The sequence below is a fragment of the Rhinatrema bivittatum genome, chromosome 6 (assembly GCF_901001135.1).
Source record: "Rhinatrema bivittatum chromosome 6, aRhiBiv1.1, whole genome shotgun sequence".
Classification (NCBI taxonomy): domain Eukaryota; kingdom Metazoa; phylum Chordata; class Amphibia; order Gymnophiona; family Rhinatrematidae; genus Rhinatrema; species Rhinatrema bivittatum.
This window is the reverse complement of record NC_042620.1, coordinates 348,367,134-348,382,047: the sequence shown is the minus strand read 5'-3', so window position 1 is coordinate 348,382,047 and position 14,914 is coordinate 348,367,134. Positions and strand designations below refer to the sequence as shown.

General features: G+C 46.0%; 1 protein-coding gene across 5 annotated transcripts in view; it reads left to right on the top strand.

Moving 5' to 3' along the window:
* Positions 1-14,914, top strand: part of LOC115094582 (transmembrane 9 superfamily member 2-like) — a 467,181-nt gene that overhangs the window by 225,125 nt on the left and 227,142 nt on the right. The window lies entirely within an intron of this gene.

Genomic DNA, 14,914 nt, shown 5'->3' with positions numbered 1-14,914 from the left:
AAACATAGAAACATAGAAATGACGGCAGAAGAAGACCAAACGGCCCATCCAGTCTGCCCAGCAAGCTTCACATTTTTTTCTCATACTTATCTGTTTCTCTTAGCTCTTTGGTTCTATTTCCCTTCCACCCCCACCATTAATGTAGAGAGCAGTGATGGAGCTGCAACCAAGTAAAATATCAAGCTTGATTAGTTAGGGGTAGTAGGGGTAGTAACCGCCGCAATAAGCAAGCTACACCCATGTTTATTTGTTTTACCCAGACTGTGTTATTCAGCCCTTATTGGTTGTTTTTCTTCTCCCCTGCCGTTGAAGCAGGGAGCTATGCTGGATATGCGTGTAGTATCAGTTTTTCTTCTCCCCTGCCGTTGAAGTAGAGAGCTATGCTGGATATGCGTGAAGTATCAGTTTTTCTTCTCCCCTGCGGTTGAAGCAGGATATGCATTGAAAGTGAAGTATCAGGCTTATTTGGTTTGGGGTAGTAACCGCCGTAACAAGCCAGCTACTCCCCGCTTTGTGAGTGCGAATCCTTTTTTCTTCTCCCCTGCCGTTGAAGCAGAGAGCTATGCTGGATATGCGTGAAGTATCAGTTTTTCTTCTCCCCTGCCGTTGAAGCAGAGAGCTATGCATGAAGTATCAGTTTTTCTTCTCCCCTGCCGTTGAAGCAGAGAGCTATGCTGGATATGTATTGAAAGTGAAGTATCAGGCTTATTTGGTTTGGGGTAGTAACCGCCGTAACAAGCCAGCTACTCCCCACTTTGTGAGTGCGAATCCTTTTTTCCACATTTCCTCTTGCTGTTGTAGCTTAGAGTGATGTTGGAGTCACAGTAACCATGTGTATGTTTATTGAATAAGGGTATTATCTCCAGGCAGTAGCCGTCATTCTGGCGAGCCACCCACTCTTTATTGACGGCCTCTTGATTTTATGGATCCACAGTGTTTATCCCACGCCCCTTTGAAGTCCTTCACAGTTCTGGTCTTCACCACTTCCTTCGGAAGGGCATTCCAGGCATCCACCACCCTCTCCGTGAAGAAATACTTCCTGACATTGGTTCTGAATCTTCCTCCCTGGAGCTTCAAATCGTGACCCCTGGTTCTGCTGATTTTTTTCCTATGGAAAAGGTTTGTCGTTGTCATTGGATCATTAAAACCTTTCAAGTATCTGAAAGTCTGTATCATATCACCTCTGCTCCTCCTTTCCTCCAGGGTGTACATATTTAGATTCTTCAATCTCTCCTCATAAGTCATTTGATGAAGACCTTCCACCTTTTTGGTCACCCTTCTCTGGACCGCCTCCATCTTGTCTCTGTCTCTTCGGAGATACGGTCTCCAGAACTGAACACAATACTCCAGGTGAGGTCTCACCAAGGACCTGTACAAGGGGATAATCACTTCCCTTTTCTTACTCGATATTCCTCTCTCTATGCAGCCCAGCATTCTTCTGGCTTTAGCTATCGCCTTGTCACATTGTTTCGCCGACTTCAGATCATTAGACACCATCACCCCAAGGTCTCTCTCCTGCTCCGTGCACATCAGCCTTTCTCCCCCCCATCGAATACAGTTCATTCGGATTTCCACTCCCCATATGCACATAAGACACAGCTCACCAGAATGCCCTTTAGGGGGTTCTTTCCTGTTTGGCAGCGACCTTGATAAACTGGCCAGCACATGGGGCACCTCTCCAGTACCTCGACTGCCGGAAGATCGGTTCAGAAGGAACCAGCGCGCCTTTCCCGAGGCCCTCCAAAGGTAGAAGCTCCCAGCGCTTCACTCCCTATAGGAGTCGCTACCAGGTGCCTCGTCCTCAGGCCAGGAACCAGTCCTTTCGGACCAAGCAGCGCAAGAGGGGAGCCGACTCGGGTTCAGGGCCCGGCCGTGCCTCACAATGAGAATCAGCCGATCCGTCCAGGGGACGGAGCCATAGGGGGCAGGTTAACCCTCTTCTACCCCAGATGGGTCGAGATTACGTCGGACCAGTGGGTCCTCGCCATCATCCGAGAGGGGTATTATCTAGACTTTCATCATCTCCCTCTGGACAAGTTTGTGGAATCTTCGTGTCCCATACACAAGAGGGCAGCGTTGGAAGCTACCCTGGCGAGGCTCCTGTCCTTGAAAGCCATCATCCCAGTACCTGCCTGGGAAATGAATTCTGGACACTATTCCATTTATTTCATGGTACCCAAGAAAGAGGGCACTTTCCGGCCCGTATTGGATCTCAAGTCAGTCAATCGATACTTAAGGGTCCCGAGGTTTCGCATGGAAACTCTGCGCTCAGTCAAGACCGCAGTACAGCCAGGAGAATTCCTCACGGCCTTAGACTTGTCAGAAGCCTACCTGCATATCCCGATCCATCAGGATTATCAATGCTACCTACGCTTCAAGGTTCTGGGACGCCACTTCCAATTCCGGGCTCTACCCTTCGGGTTAGCCACGGCACCGCGGACCTTCACCAAGGTGGTCATAGTGGTAGCAGCGGCACTCAGACGGGAAGGAATCCTTGTTCATCCCTACCTAGACGATTGGCTGATCAGGGCGAAATCTCGAGAGGAGAGCCATCGGGCAACCGACAGAGTGATCGCTCTTCTGGAAAGCCTGGGATGGGTAGTCAACCTCAACAAGAGTTGCCTACAGCCTTCCCAATCACTGGAATACCTGGGAGTACAGTTCGACACCCAGGCAGACAGTCAGTCTCACTACCAAGCGAAGGTTAAAACTTCAGACACGTCTCCGGTACTTGATGGGAGCCAGTCGGCCCATAGCTTGGGATTATCTGCAGGTTCTCGGCCTTATGGCCTCCACCCTGGAAGTGGTACCTTGGGCAAGGGGCCCATATGAGACCTCTACAGCGCTCCCTGCTCTCTCGCTGCTTCCGGAACTACTCCGTGCATCTACCTCTACCAGCCAGAGTGCGGACCCAGTTACGGTGGTGGTTGCAGCCCAACCACACGAGCAGGGGGTCGAAGAAGTCCTCCCCCACATGGATTCTGCTCACCACAGATGCCAGCCTGAGTGGCTGGGGAGCACACTGTGAAGAACTCACCGCACAAGGGCGGTGGAACAGAGAAGAAGCGGGGTGGAACATCAATCGCCTCGAGGCATGAGCAGTCCGGTTAGCCTGCCTACGATTTGCTCACAGAATGAGGAACAGAGCAGTCAGAGTGATGTCCGACAACGCCACCACGGTGGCATATATCAACCGTCAGGGCGGAACCAGAAGCCGACAGGTATCTCTCGAGATAGCCCCGCTGATGGCTTGGGCAGAGGCGAATCTTCAGGACATCTCCGCCGTCCACATTGCCGGGAAGGACAACACCACGGCAGACTTCCTCAGCAGAGAAAGCCTAAATCCGGGAGAGTGGCAGCTGTCACCCACAGCCTTCCAGATGATTGTGGATCACTGGGGGATTCCGGACATGGACTTACTAGCGGACAAGTCCAATGCTCAAGTACCCAGCTACTTCAGCCGCAAGCGAGATCCGTTCTCATACGGAATCGATGCCCTGGTTCAGCCATGGCCTCCAGGGACTCTGCTATACGCTTTTCCTCTGTGGCCTCTGCTGGGCGCCATCATCCACAAGATTCAGAAACACCGGGGCCTAGTTCTTCTAGTGGCACCAGACTGGCCAAGAAGACCCTGGTATGCGGACATGAGAAGACTATTGACAGGGGAGCCCCTTCCCCTGCCTCCTCTCCGGGACCTTCTACGTCAAGGTCCCATCCTCCACGAGGATCCGGCTCAATTCTCTCTTATGGTCTGGCCATTGAGAGGGCTAGATTGAAGAGAAGAGGTTACTCGGAGCCTGTGATAGATACACTCCTCCGAGCTCGCAAGTTTTCCACATCCCTCACCTATGTCAGGATCTGGAGAGTATTTGAAGCATGGTGCGACACTCATGGCACCAACCCACATGCAACCACAATTCCGATTGTTTTAGATTTCCTGCAGGATGGGCTTCAGAAGGGTCTCTCCCTCAGCTCCATCAAGGTTCAGGTGGCTGCGCTGTCTTGCTACGGTCCCAGGAGGGACGGCAAGACTATTGCCAAGCACCCAGATGTTTCTCGCTTCCTGAAAGGAGTCAAGCATATTTGTCCGCCACCGAAGTGGCCAGTGCCCCTATGGAACCTCAACCTTGTTTTGGATTTCCTCGCGGGATCCACCTTCAGACCCCTTCGGGGCTTGTCTCTCCGTTCTCTAACTTTAAAGATGGTGTTTTTACTGGCGGTGTGTTCAGCACGCCGCATTTCAGAGCTACAAGCGCTGTCCTGCCGTGATCCCTTTCTCAGAATCATTCCGGAGGCTATCCATCTTCGTACGGTTCCCTCCTTTCTACCTAAAGTGGTCTCACAATTTCACCTTAACCAAACCATATCCTTGCCTACCATGGCGGGTTTGAAGAAATCTGAAGAAGGGCGTTTACTTCGCCATCTCGACATAGGCAGATTGCTGCACAGATATCTGGAAATGACACAAGAAGTACGAAAGACGGACCATTTGTTCGTCCTGCACAGCGGGAAGAAACAAGGTAAAGCGGCCTCTCGGCCCACCATCGCCCGCTGGATTAAAGAAGTTATCCGAGCAGCTTACGTAGAGTCCGGGAAGTCTCCGCCTCTACAGGTCAAGGCTCATTCTACCAGAGCACAAGCGGCATCTTGGGCAGAATCCAGGATGCTGTCGCCTGCAGAAATATGTAAAGCGGCGACATGGTCCTCCCTCCATACCTTCTCCAGGTTCTACCATCTGGATGTTCAGGGTAGGGAGGACACAGCATTTGCGAGGGCAGTCCTACAAGGTCCTCAGGCAGCCTCCCGCCCAGGCTGGGAGTAAAGCTTTTGTACATCCTATTCGTTCTGAGTCCATCTGGCTACACGCTAGGAAATGTTGAGATTACTTACCTGATAATCTCCTTTTCCTTAGTGTAGACAGATGGACTCAGCATCCCGCCCAGCTGCCAGTATACATGGGTTTCGCCGATTCAAGGTAAGCCATGTCATTTGTTTACATAAAAGCGTCCCCCTTTGCCAGGTGTCGACGCCTTCCGGTTGGGAATGCTGGCGGTCTCCAGCTACTATCAATCGGTCAGGGGAATCCTGTTTCACTATTTCACTGAGCGTCAGTACACACACATCCATAACAGCTTTTGCAAGGAAGATTACTGAGTTGCTACGCTTCCTGTGGGGGTATATATACCCGTGCTGACGTCAGATCCGTCTCCAACTGCTAGCACGAGCATACTATACCCATTCGTTCTGAGTCCATCTGTCTACACTAAGGAAAAGGAGATTATCAGGTAAGTAATCTCAACATTGGATGACTTCGCAAGAACGTCATTTCATCTGCGATGCTCATCGCCCGCATTCAAAACCACTAATTCAACAAGGCTAACGCCTTTTACCTCCTCAATAACATATCTTTAGGAAAGGTTGAGGCACTATCTGAGATCCATTTATGAAGGGTTTAATGTCTCTTCTAAAACTTCAGCGACTGTCTTGGCCTCCAGATGCCTTGTATGGTTGCGTTCTACCACCATAAGAGACGATGTTCATTACAGGTGGACAATTTACCATGTCGTCCAGAAAATTCACTATTCTGTAACCAATCTCAAGGAACATAGAAACATAGAAATGACGGCAGAAGAAGACCAAACGGCCCATCAAGCCTGCCCAGCAAGCTACGCACTTTATCCATTTTTTTTCCCCTTTTTCTCTCTCCCACCTGTTACTATTGGCTTCCAGTACCCTCCAGCCCTAATCCCCCGCCACCCAATCTAGAGAGCAGCTCTGTATCTGCATCCAAGTGACATCCAGATCAATTGGGGGTAGCAACCGCTGCAACAAGCAGGCCACCCCCTTGCCCCATACTCTTACCCACCCCTGTTTTTATTTTTTTGTTTTTCTTTATTTTTCTTTTTTTGTTTTTTTTGGAAATAGCAGCCCTCCATCCTTCCGCTCCGTGAAGGTGGAACACCAACTACTGGCCACTGGCATCCCGCTCCGTGAATGCCTCTTTGGCTACTGCCGCTCCGTGCAGTGTTTGAATGCCGCTGTGGCTACTGCCGCTCCGTGCAGTGTTTGAATGCCTCCACTTTATTCACGCCCTCTAGACTTGATGGATCCACAGTGTTTATCCCACGCCCCTTTGAAGTCGTTCACAGTTTTAGACTTCACCACTTCATCCGGAAGGGCATTCCAGGCATCCACCACCCTTTCCGTGAAGAAATACTTCCTGACATTGGTTCTTAGTCTTCCTCCCTGGAGCCTCAGCTCGTGACCTCTGGTTCTGCTGATTTTTTTCTGACGGAAAAGGTTTGTCGTTGTCTTTGGATCATTAAAGTTTTTCAAGTATCTGAAAGTCTGAATCATATCACCCCTGCTCCTCCTTTCCTCCAGGGAGTACATATTTAGATTCTTCAATCTCTCCTCGTATGTCATCCTATGAAGACCCTCCACCTTCCTGGTCGCCCTTCTCTTTGGTTCAAGTCTTTCCTCAGTAATAGAAGTTTTAAAGTCAAAATCAACAATAAAGAATCACCATCTACAAATTCCTCTCTTGGCGTACCACAAGGTTCATCCCTATCACCTACCCTTTTCAATATTTACCTCCTTCCCCTTTGCCAACTGTTAACTAGTCTTAACCTCATTCACTACATCTATGCGGACGATGTTCAGATTCTGATTCCCATAACAGAATCTATTAACAAATCCCTCGCACTCTGGAACAACAGCTTACAAGCCATCACTAATCTCCTCAACAGTCTAAATCTGGTCCTCAATGCTTCTAAGACTGAACTCTTCATTTCCTCCAACCAAGAAAACCTCCCGTCTCAGATCCATCACAAACACCTTCTCACCCACACTCACGTGAGAGACCTTGTAGTAATTATCGACAACCGTCTTAACCTAAAGAATATGATCAAAACCACAACTAAAGAGTGCTTCTACAGACTTCAGGTGTTAAAAAGACTCAAACCTCTCCTATATTTTCATGACTTTAGGACTGTTCTTCAATCCCTAATATTTGCCAAAATCGACTACTGCAGCGCTCTCCTCACCGGCCTACCCAGCTCAACAACCAAGCCCTTACAGATGATACAGAACGCCGCAGCGAGAATTTTGACAAGCACCAACCAGAGATACCATATTACGCCCATCCTCCGTAATCTACACTGGTTACCAGTCAATCACAGGGTTCTACACAAATCTCTAACTTTAATTCACAAATCAATTCATAACCTCCTCCATCTCGACCTCGAATTCCCACTCAAATTCCACACTTCCAACACACCAATGAGAGAAACCTACAAAGGAGCACTACAAGCCCCGCCATCTAAAGCCACACGACTCATCTCTACCAGGGACCGAGCTTTTTCTACAGCAGGTCCAGCCGTCTGGAACAACCTCCCTGCAGAACTCAGAATGGAACCGTGCCTACCAACATTTAAAAAAAACCTCAAAACTTGGCTCTTCTTACAAGCCTTCCCTGATCCATCAAACTTTCACTAGATAACTACTCCGCTTATGAATATGGAACCTCGCTCCACCAATATTCACCTCATTGATTAGTTTTCTACCCTAATAAGTTAACTGGCTCTAGACCAGGCTCGGACATGTCACACTGTATTTAATTTAATCCCCTCTTAAGGCTTCTCTTTTTCCAGCTGAATCAGCTTCCAAGTTCATGGTCCATGTTTTTATGTAACTTTTTGCTTCTCTGCTTTTGCCTCCTCTAATTATAAAAAGTTGTTCCTTATGTTATGTTATGTTATATTGATCTACCCCCTGTTCGATGTAAACCGACCTGATATGGTATTCAACCTTGAAGGTCGGTATAGAAAAATGTTAAATAAATAAATAAATAAATTCTCTGTACCGCTTCCATCTTGTCCTTGTCTCATTGTAGATACGGTCTCCAGAACTGAACACAGTACAGGAAACACAAATCCTTTCCTGGCATCTCCTCAACGTCCATCTACATCACGACATGAAAATTTTACTCTGCCACTACAGAAGGTCAACCTTTGCGATATTTAAGCCTTACTCCTGTTATAAGCCTCCGTCTTATCGACCATTGAGACAACAGGCTTCTTAGCGACTGGCACCACGCCAGTGTACTGGAGCACATCATCAGCCACGACGACAAACAGGCCTTCAGTCTAAAAACTGTTAACCACGCCATATTACTAAAGCAACTGGCGAACATCGGTATTGCAGGATCAGCACTAACATGGTTCAAGACATTCTTAGAAAACAGAGGTTTCAAAGTTAAAATCCACAACAAAGAATCCCCCAGATACCCATCTTCACAAGGAGTTCCTCAGGGTTCCTCTCTCTCACCAACACTTTTCAACTTATACCTTCTCCCCGCTTTGCCAACTGCTAAACAAATTGAACCTAAAACACTTCATATTCGCCGACGATGTCCAGATTGTGATCCCCATCAAAGAATCCATCACTAAAGCTCTAGAACTTTGGGAAAACTGTTTTCAAGAAATTAACGATCTCTTATCCAGCTTAAATCTTATTCTAAACCAATCAAAAAGCGAATTCATGCTAATCTCTCCAGATAATTGCAAATCACTACAAACCCGCCAGCCAACTTGCAAATCTCAAAAGTAAGAGATTTAGGAGTTTCTATAGACAACCGGCTAAATTTAAAATCGTTTATCAACCAAACAACCAAAGACTGCTTCCACAAACTGCACGTATTAAAAAGAATAAAACCCCTATTTCATTTCCATGATTATAGAACAGTGCTCCAAGCAATAATATTTGCGAAAATTGATTACTGCAACTCTATCCTACTAGGCCTCCCATCATCCCACACTAAACCTCTCCAAATGATACAGAACACGGCAGCAAGAATTCTAACAAACAAAAGGAGAAGAGATCACATTACACCAGTCCTCAAAGACCTTCACTGGTTACCAATCCACTACAGAATAATTCATAAGTCCCTCACCACAATCTACAAAATATCCATGGACTGGCTCCACTCCATCTACAAATAGCTCTCAAAAAACCACTCCTCCAACAGACCCATCAGAGAAGCATATAGAGAATATCTACAAGTACCTCACAACAATACTACCCAGCATATAACATTGAGAGATCGGGCCTTCTCCACAGCAGGTCCCCCACTATGGAACTCAATCCCCTTAGAATTACGACAGGAACCATGTCTTCCAACCTTCAGGAAGAGACTTAAAACATGGCTGTTCATGAAAGCATTTCCGGACCCTTAATGATTCACTTCCATCAAATGCAGCAACACTGAGCATCTTCTATTAAACTGAAACAGACAATACCAACCAATCACTACAAGGTTTTACTTCTTGTTAAACTTTTTATCTCTCCTCTAACTCTAATCCCAGTTAGAATAACCCCTGTTTTATTGTAACTTTTTCTTCTATGCACTTGTTATACTTTTGTAATGTATACTCTTACGTTTTAGCTATGTACGTTATAATGTATTGCTCACCCCTTGTTTTATGTAAACCGACATGATACGAACTTCCGTGAATGCCGGTATAGAAAAACACAAATAAATAAATAAATAAATAAATAAAAAAACCAAAACACAAACCAAAAACTCCAGACATAGGGTTTAGACATAAAAAAACCCCACTGTCATTTCCTGTGGGGAATGGTTGTCCAACTACCTTCCACCCGGGAATCTGATTACATTGGATCAATGGTCTTCTCGATCATACGGAAATTGCCTAACCCGGAATTCCATCAAGGGTTTTTTATTCCCATTATTCTTTGTTCCCATGCATGGGACCTCTATACCTTAACAAATACCTCCAAAAGGAGAAGTTCCAAATGACTTCTATCAAGTCCATTATTCCCTTTCTTCAGCCCGAGAATTGGATATGCTCACTAGCCTTGACAAACACATAAGCTCACATTCTGATGCACACAGTTCCTGGTGTTCCTCTGTTTCCAAGGAGACAGCCATCACATCCAGTACAAAGTTCTTCCATTTGGCCTTCCCTCTTCCCCCAAAATTTCACCAATACATAGCATGGGCGAGGGCACACCTTTGTCGTCAGGGGGGCGCAAATATTTTCTCCACCTGAGCGATGGGCTCCTGCTAACATCCAATCCAGCACTACAAAGAGACAATCTTTGCAGACTATTTCTTACCTAGACGATCTAGGTCTCCAGATCAACTGCAGACAGTCGAAACTGGAGCCCACTCACACTTACATTTAAAAGGGCCTGCATCGACACGATTCCAGTCAAGGTTTTACTACCTCACCTGAGAGCAATAGCTCTCTCCACGCTGTCTACAATTCTACTTCACAGTACCATGGTAGCGCCTCGCAAAAGTCATATGGGTCAGATGATGGCAGCCATTTACATACGCGTCTACATATACATCGCCTTCAATGAGGTCTCAGGCACCAGTGGCCTTTTTCTCCATCCATGGCCTCCTCAACTTTCCTATACCATCAACATGGAAAGACATCTCCAATTGGTGGCTACTCCTGACGACACTATCGACTGGCTCACCCCTGCGCCCTTCGACATCACATAATACTCACCAGGGATGCATCTCCTAAGGGAAGATCATCTGAGTTATGGATACAAGGTCTATAGGCTTTGTGCGAACGTACACTGCACATACATCTTTTGGTACCCAAAGCGGTAGTCATCGCCCTTAGATACTTCAGGGATACCATATAAGGGAAGATAGTCCTGATTCCCAAGGACAACCTTGTTACAATGTCCTTTATGAACAAGGAAAGAGGGTCTGGTTCATGGAACCTCTGCAGACCAGCAGTTCAAATACTATAGTTGGCTCATTAAGGATACAGCTCACTTCAATCCACCCGGGATTCACAATTCCAGAGTTCAAACTCAGCAGAATTTCACCCCCGCTAAAGGGAACTGAATCCAAAAGTAACTAATAAAGTACTCTCAGTTCGAGGTCTCCCTACAGTCATTCTCTATCCGACAGACAGCAGTAGGAAACTGCAGAATTTTTCTTCGGTTTACCCGCGCCCACTCCAGACGTTTTTCTCATTGATTGGTCACAAGCCCCACTCTCTACATTCCCTTCAATACCACTCCGCTCTCACACAATCCAGAGATCCATGGTGGACCAGGCGCCTCTGACCCTAATCCCGCCAACATGGCCAAGTCAACCATGATACAATTACCTACTGCGTTTTTCAATCCGCAACCAGATTCCCCTGGTCGCCAGCTCACAGCTCTTACCCAGGACAAGGGTACACGGCTACATCTTCACTCCTCCCTACACCTCACGGCATAGAGATTAAAAAGGCTCGCTTACTAGCGCTTAAACATTTCTCCTACCCTTCAAAATGTCGTCTTGTCCTCAAGAGGACTATCCACCTGGCTCAATTGCCAAAGAAAGTAGTCCTGTTACGCTTCCTGGTGTGCATCAACGGGTATCGACCTATTTTCACCTGCCCACCTAACCTACTTCTCTCCTACCTCCATCTACTGTATAGCAAAGGCCTTGCTACTTTCGTCACTATGTTTTTCCTTTAAGATCTATAGCAGCTTATATCATTCATCTAGATGGAGAGCACATTTTCCTCTCATTCCTTAGTACCAAGATTCACCTCTACATGAGCCACTGGTGCCGTTTCACCCTTTCACCCTTTGGACGCTTGTCACCTTCACTACCTCATGGAAGATGTTTGCCTGGTGCTCTAATTTCTGCAAGGAGAATAAGTGACTTATAAACATTTTCACTACCATCCTTATCTTCAATTTCACCATGACAAGGTGACCTTGCACACTCACCCTAAGTCTCTACCAACAGTGATTTTCAATTTTCACATTAACCAAACCATCACCTTACCCACGTTCTTCTAAACCCTCATGCAATTGCTCATGCGGGAAGGTTACACACCTTACATGGTAAACGTGCGCTGGCATTCTACAAACAGCGCACTCTTTCACCCAGTCGACCATCACTACTATTTCTTTCGTTCCATCCGAATGCACAAGCACTTCCATTATCGGAAAGCACTTTCTTCACATGGATATCCACCTCTATCCAGTTTATGACAAAGTCGCAAACACTATCTGCGACCCCAAGGACACATCAGGTGCGTGCAATGGCAAGCCTCATTGCCCTCTCTCCATCACGTACCTCTCATAGACATCTGTTCAGCGGCGACATGGTCATCGCTGCACACTCCACATCCCACTATTGTTTAGACAACGGCAGATGATGCCCTTTTGAGACGGACTATCCTACAGAAGAGCACTGATTCCACACAAATACAGGCTTCATGGGAACTGTCCGCCATTCTTATCGTATTGAGCAAAAAAAAAAATAAGAGGAAGTAATTAGAACTTCACGGATATTGTTGCTCAATACGTCAGCTGGGGACTCCATACAGCATGGCTAATTCTGCTGCTTATCTACGTGAAAAGAGCAAGTTTGCTTACCTTAAATGGTGTTTTCCGTAGATAGCAGATGAATTAGCCATGCTGACCCGCCCACCTCCCTGGACAGGTCTAGCATATCTACCTTGTTTTGATGCTAACTGAGGAGCCTGAGGCAATCCTGTCAGGATACAGGAGGGGAGGGAGTACCTAGCTAAAAGACTTTGCTAGACTTTGAGAGCTCCGCCACCTAGTGGCATGGAGGACGTAACCATACAGCATGGCTAATTCATCTATCTACGGAAAACACCATTTACGGTAAGCAAACTTGCTCTTCACCACCCTCTCCATGAAGAAATATTTTCTGACATTAGCTCTGAGTCATCCTCCCTAGAGTTTCATTTCGTGACCCTAGTTCTACTGATTTCTTTCCAACAGAAAATGTTTGATGATTGAGCATTATTAAAACCTTTCAGGTATCTGAAAGTCTGTATCATATCTCCCCTGCACTTTCCCTCTTCAGGGTATACATTTTCAGATCCTTCAGCCTCTCTTCATAAGTCTTCCAATGCTGATCCCACACCATTTTGGTTGCTCTTCTTTTGACTGCCTCTATCCTGACTTGATCTTTTTGAGATATGGGCACAAGTACTGAATGCAGTACTCCAGGTGAGGTCTCACCAAGGCCCTATACAAGAGAATCACCACATGTTTTTTCTTACTGGTTATTCCTCTCTCTATGCAGGCCAGCATTCTTCTAGCCTTAGCTATCGCCTTGTCAACATTGCTTCACCACCTTCAGATCACCAGACACTATCACAACAAGGTCCCTCTCCCAGTCCGTGCACATTAGTCTTTCACTGCCCATCACTGCCCATCACTTCCAGCTCTTTTGGATACTGTATCCCAGATGCATGGCTTTGAACTTCTTGGCACTTGTAATCTTTAAGGAAGAACTTTAGAGGCAATAAGAGGTGGTTGCTCAGCATAATGAAAGAAGCATTGAGCAGTATGCTGAGTGCTTTAGCTCCTTCATAAAATATCAAATATTGCAGATTGATGTTGTGCTGAGCACGCAAAGCCGTAGCAGAAACAGGGAAGCCTTTCCCAGATGCTCTGAATCCCCAAGAGATATTCAGTGGCACCAAAAGGCAGTGGAAACTAGGACCGTTACACTTTCAGGTCACCGCCAGTTTACACATTAAGTGGTTCCAGGTATTCTTGGGAGCCCCCTTTTGAGCCTCTTGCTTCCTATGGACTAAATAACGTCAGTAAATAACTTCAGTCTGCAGAGTTGGAGAGCTTCAGGGCTTAGTATCTTATCTACTCCTATCCTAAGCTTTATCATAATAGAATGGTGCTAGGCATGCATCCTAATTTTCTGTTTAAGGTGGAGTTGGATGTCTGCCTTAGTCAATCCGTCCTAACATTTTTCCCAAGGACCTGTGCCAGTAAAGGTGTGCAAGCCTAGCATACTTTATATTGTAAGAGATCCTTTGGCTTCTGTCAGGAATGCATGAAAGCTTTATAAAGTTTACCAGGTTTTTTAAATAGTCCTAATTGTATAGTGAATTGCGAGTTCTCGCCAAATCAAGTGTGACTTTGGAAGTATGTATCAAAGGCCATGGTGCATCTTGAGGTCATCCTTGATTGAATAGATATGTAGAGCAGTGATATGGATTTCTGTTAATGCATTTCTGTTACATTATTGTTTAGACAGACTTTCAACGTGACAGCAGTTTTGGGCTGTTTATTCTGCAGGGTCTCTCAAAAATTTAGAGCCCAACTCCAGCTATTCTAGGACCCATTTTTATTGGGTTGGGTTGTTTTCCTCCCTTAAAAAAATAAACAAAAGGAGTTTAAATGAGCCAAAAATAGTTGTTTCGCCCTGTTGGCAGACTGTTTCTTGTGTTTTATTTGAAACCAGTCTTTAACTAGGTAGTGCCATGTTTGTGAATTCAGTGAACTGCTTGCCTCAGCAAAAACAAAGTTGCTTACCTGTAACAACTGTTCTCTGAAAAAGTCATACAGTCCCTCCCCTCCTGCTCTTCTGCAATTATGCTCATTAGGTTAATTACAGAACTGAGGAATGCTATGGAGTCATGAGAACTCCAAGAGTGTTCTTCACTAGAAAGCTCTGGAAATATGTTCCCTATAGGCACTGTTAGATGATGTCACACGTGTGACTTTTCAACTGCTTTCTTTAGAGATTACCTGCTAAGATAAGCAAATTTGTTTCACCTTTGATATAGTACTAAGATTAGGGAACATGCCATTAAACTAACTGATAGTAGATTTAAAATACATTATAAGAATATTTTTAAGTCAACACACATTTTGTTGAAGTTGTTGCTGGAGGACATGATCAAGGCCAGCAGCAGATAGCTAAGATTAAAGATTTTTACAAGCTTCTAGAGGACAAGTCCATTAACAACTACTAATCGGATAGATATAGGGATTGCTGCCTCTTACTGCCAGTAGTGAGAGTAAACAGTTAATAGCTTTCCGCATTGGGATCTGTTGGGTGGTATGTCAAGCGACCCAGGTTGGC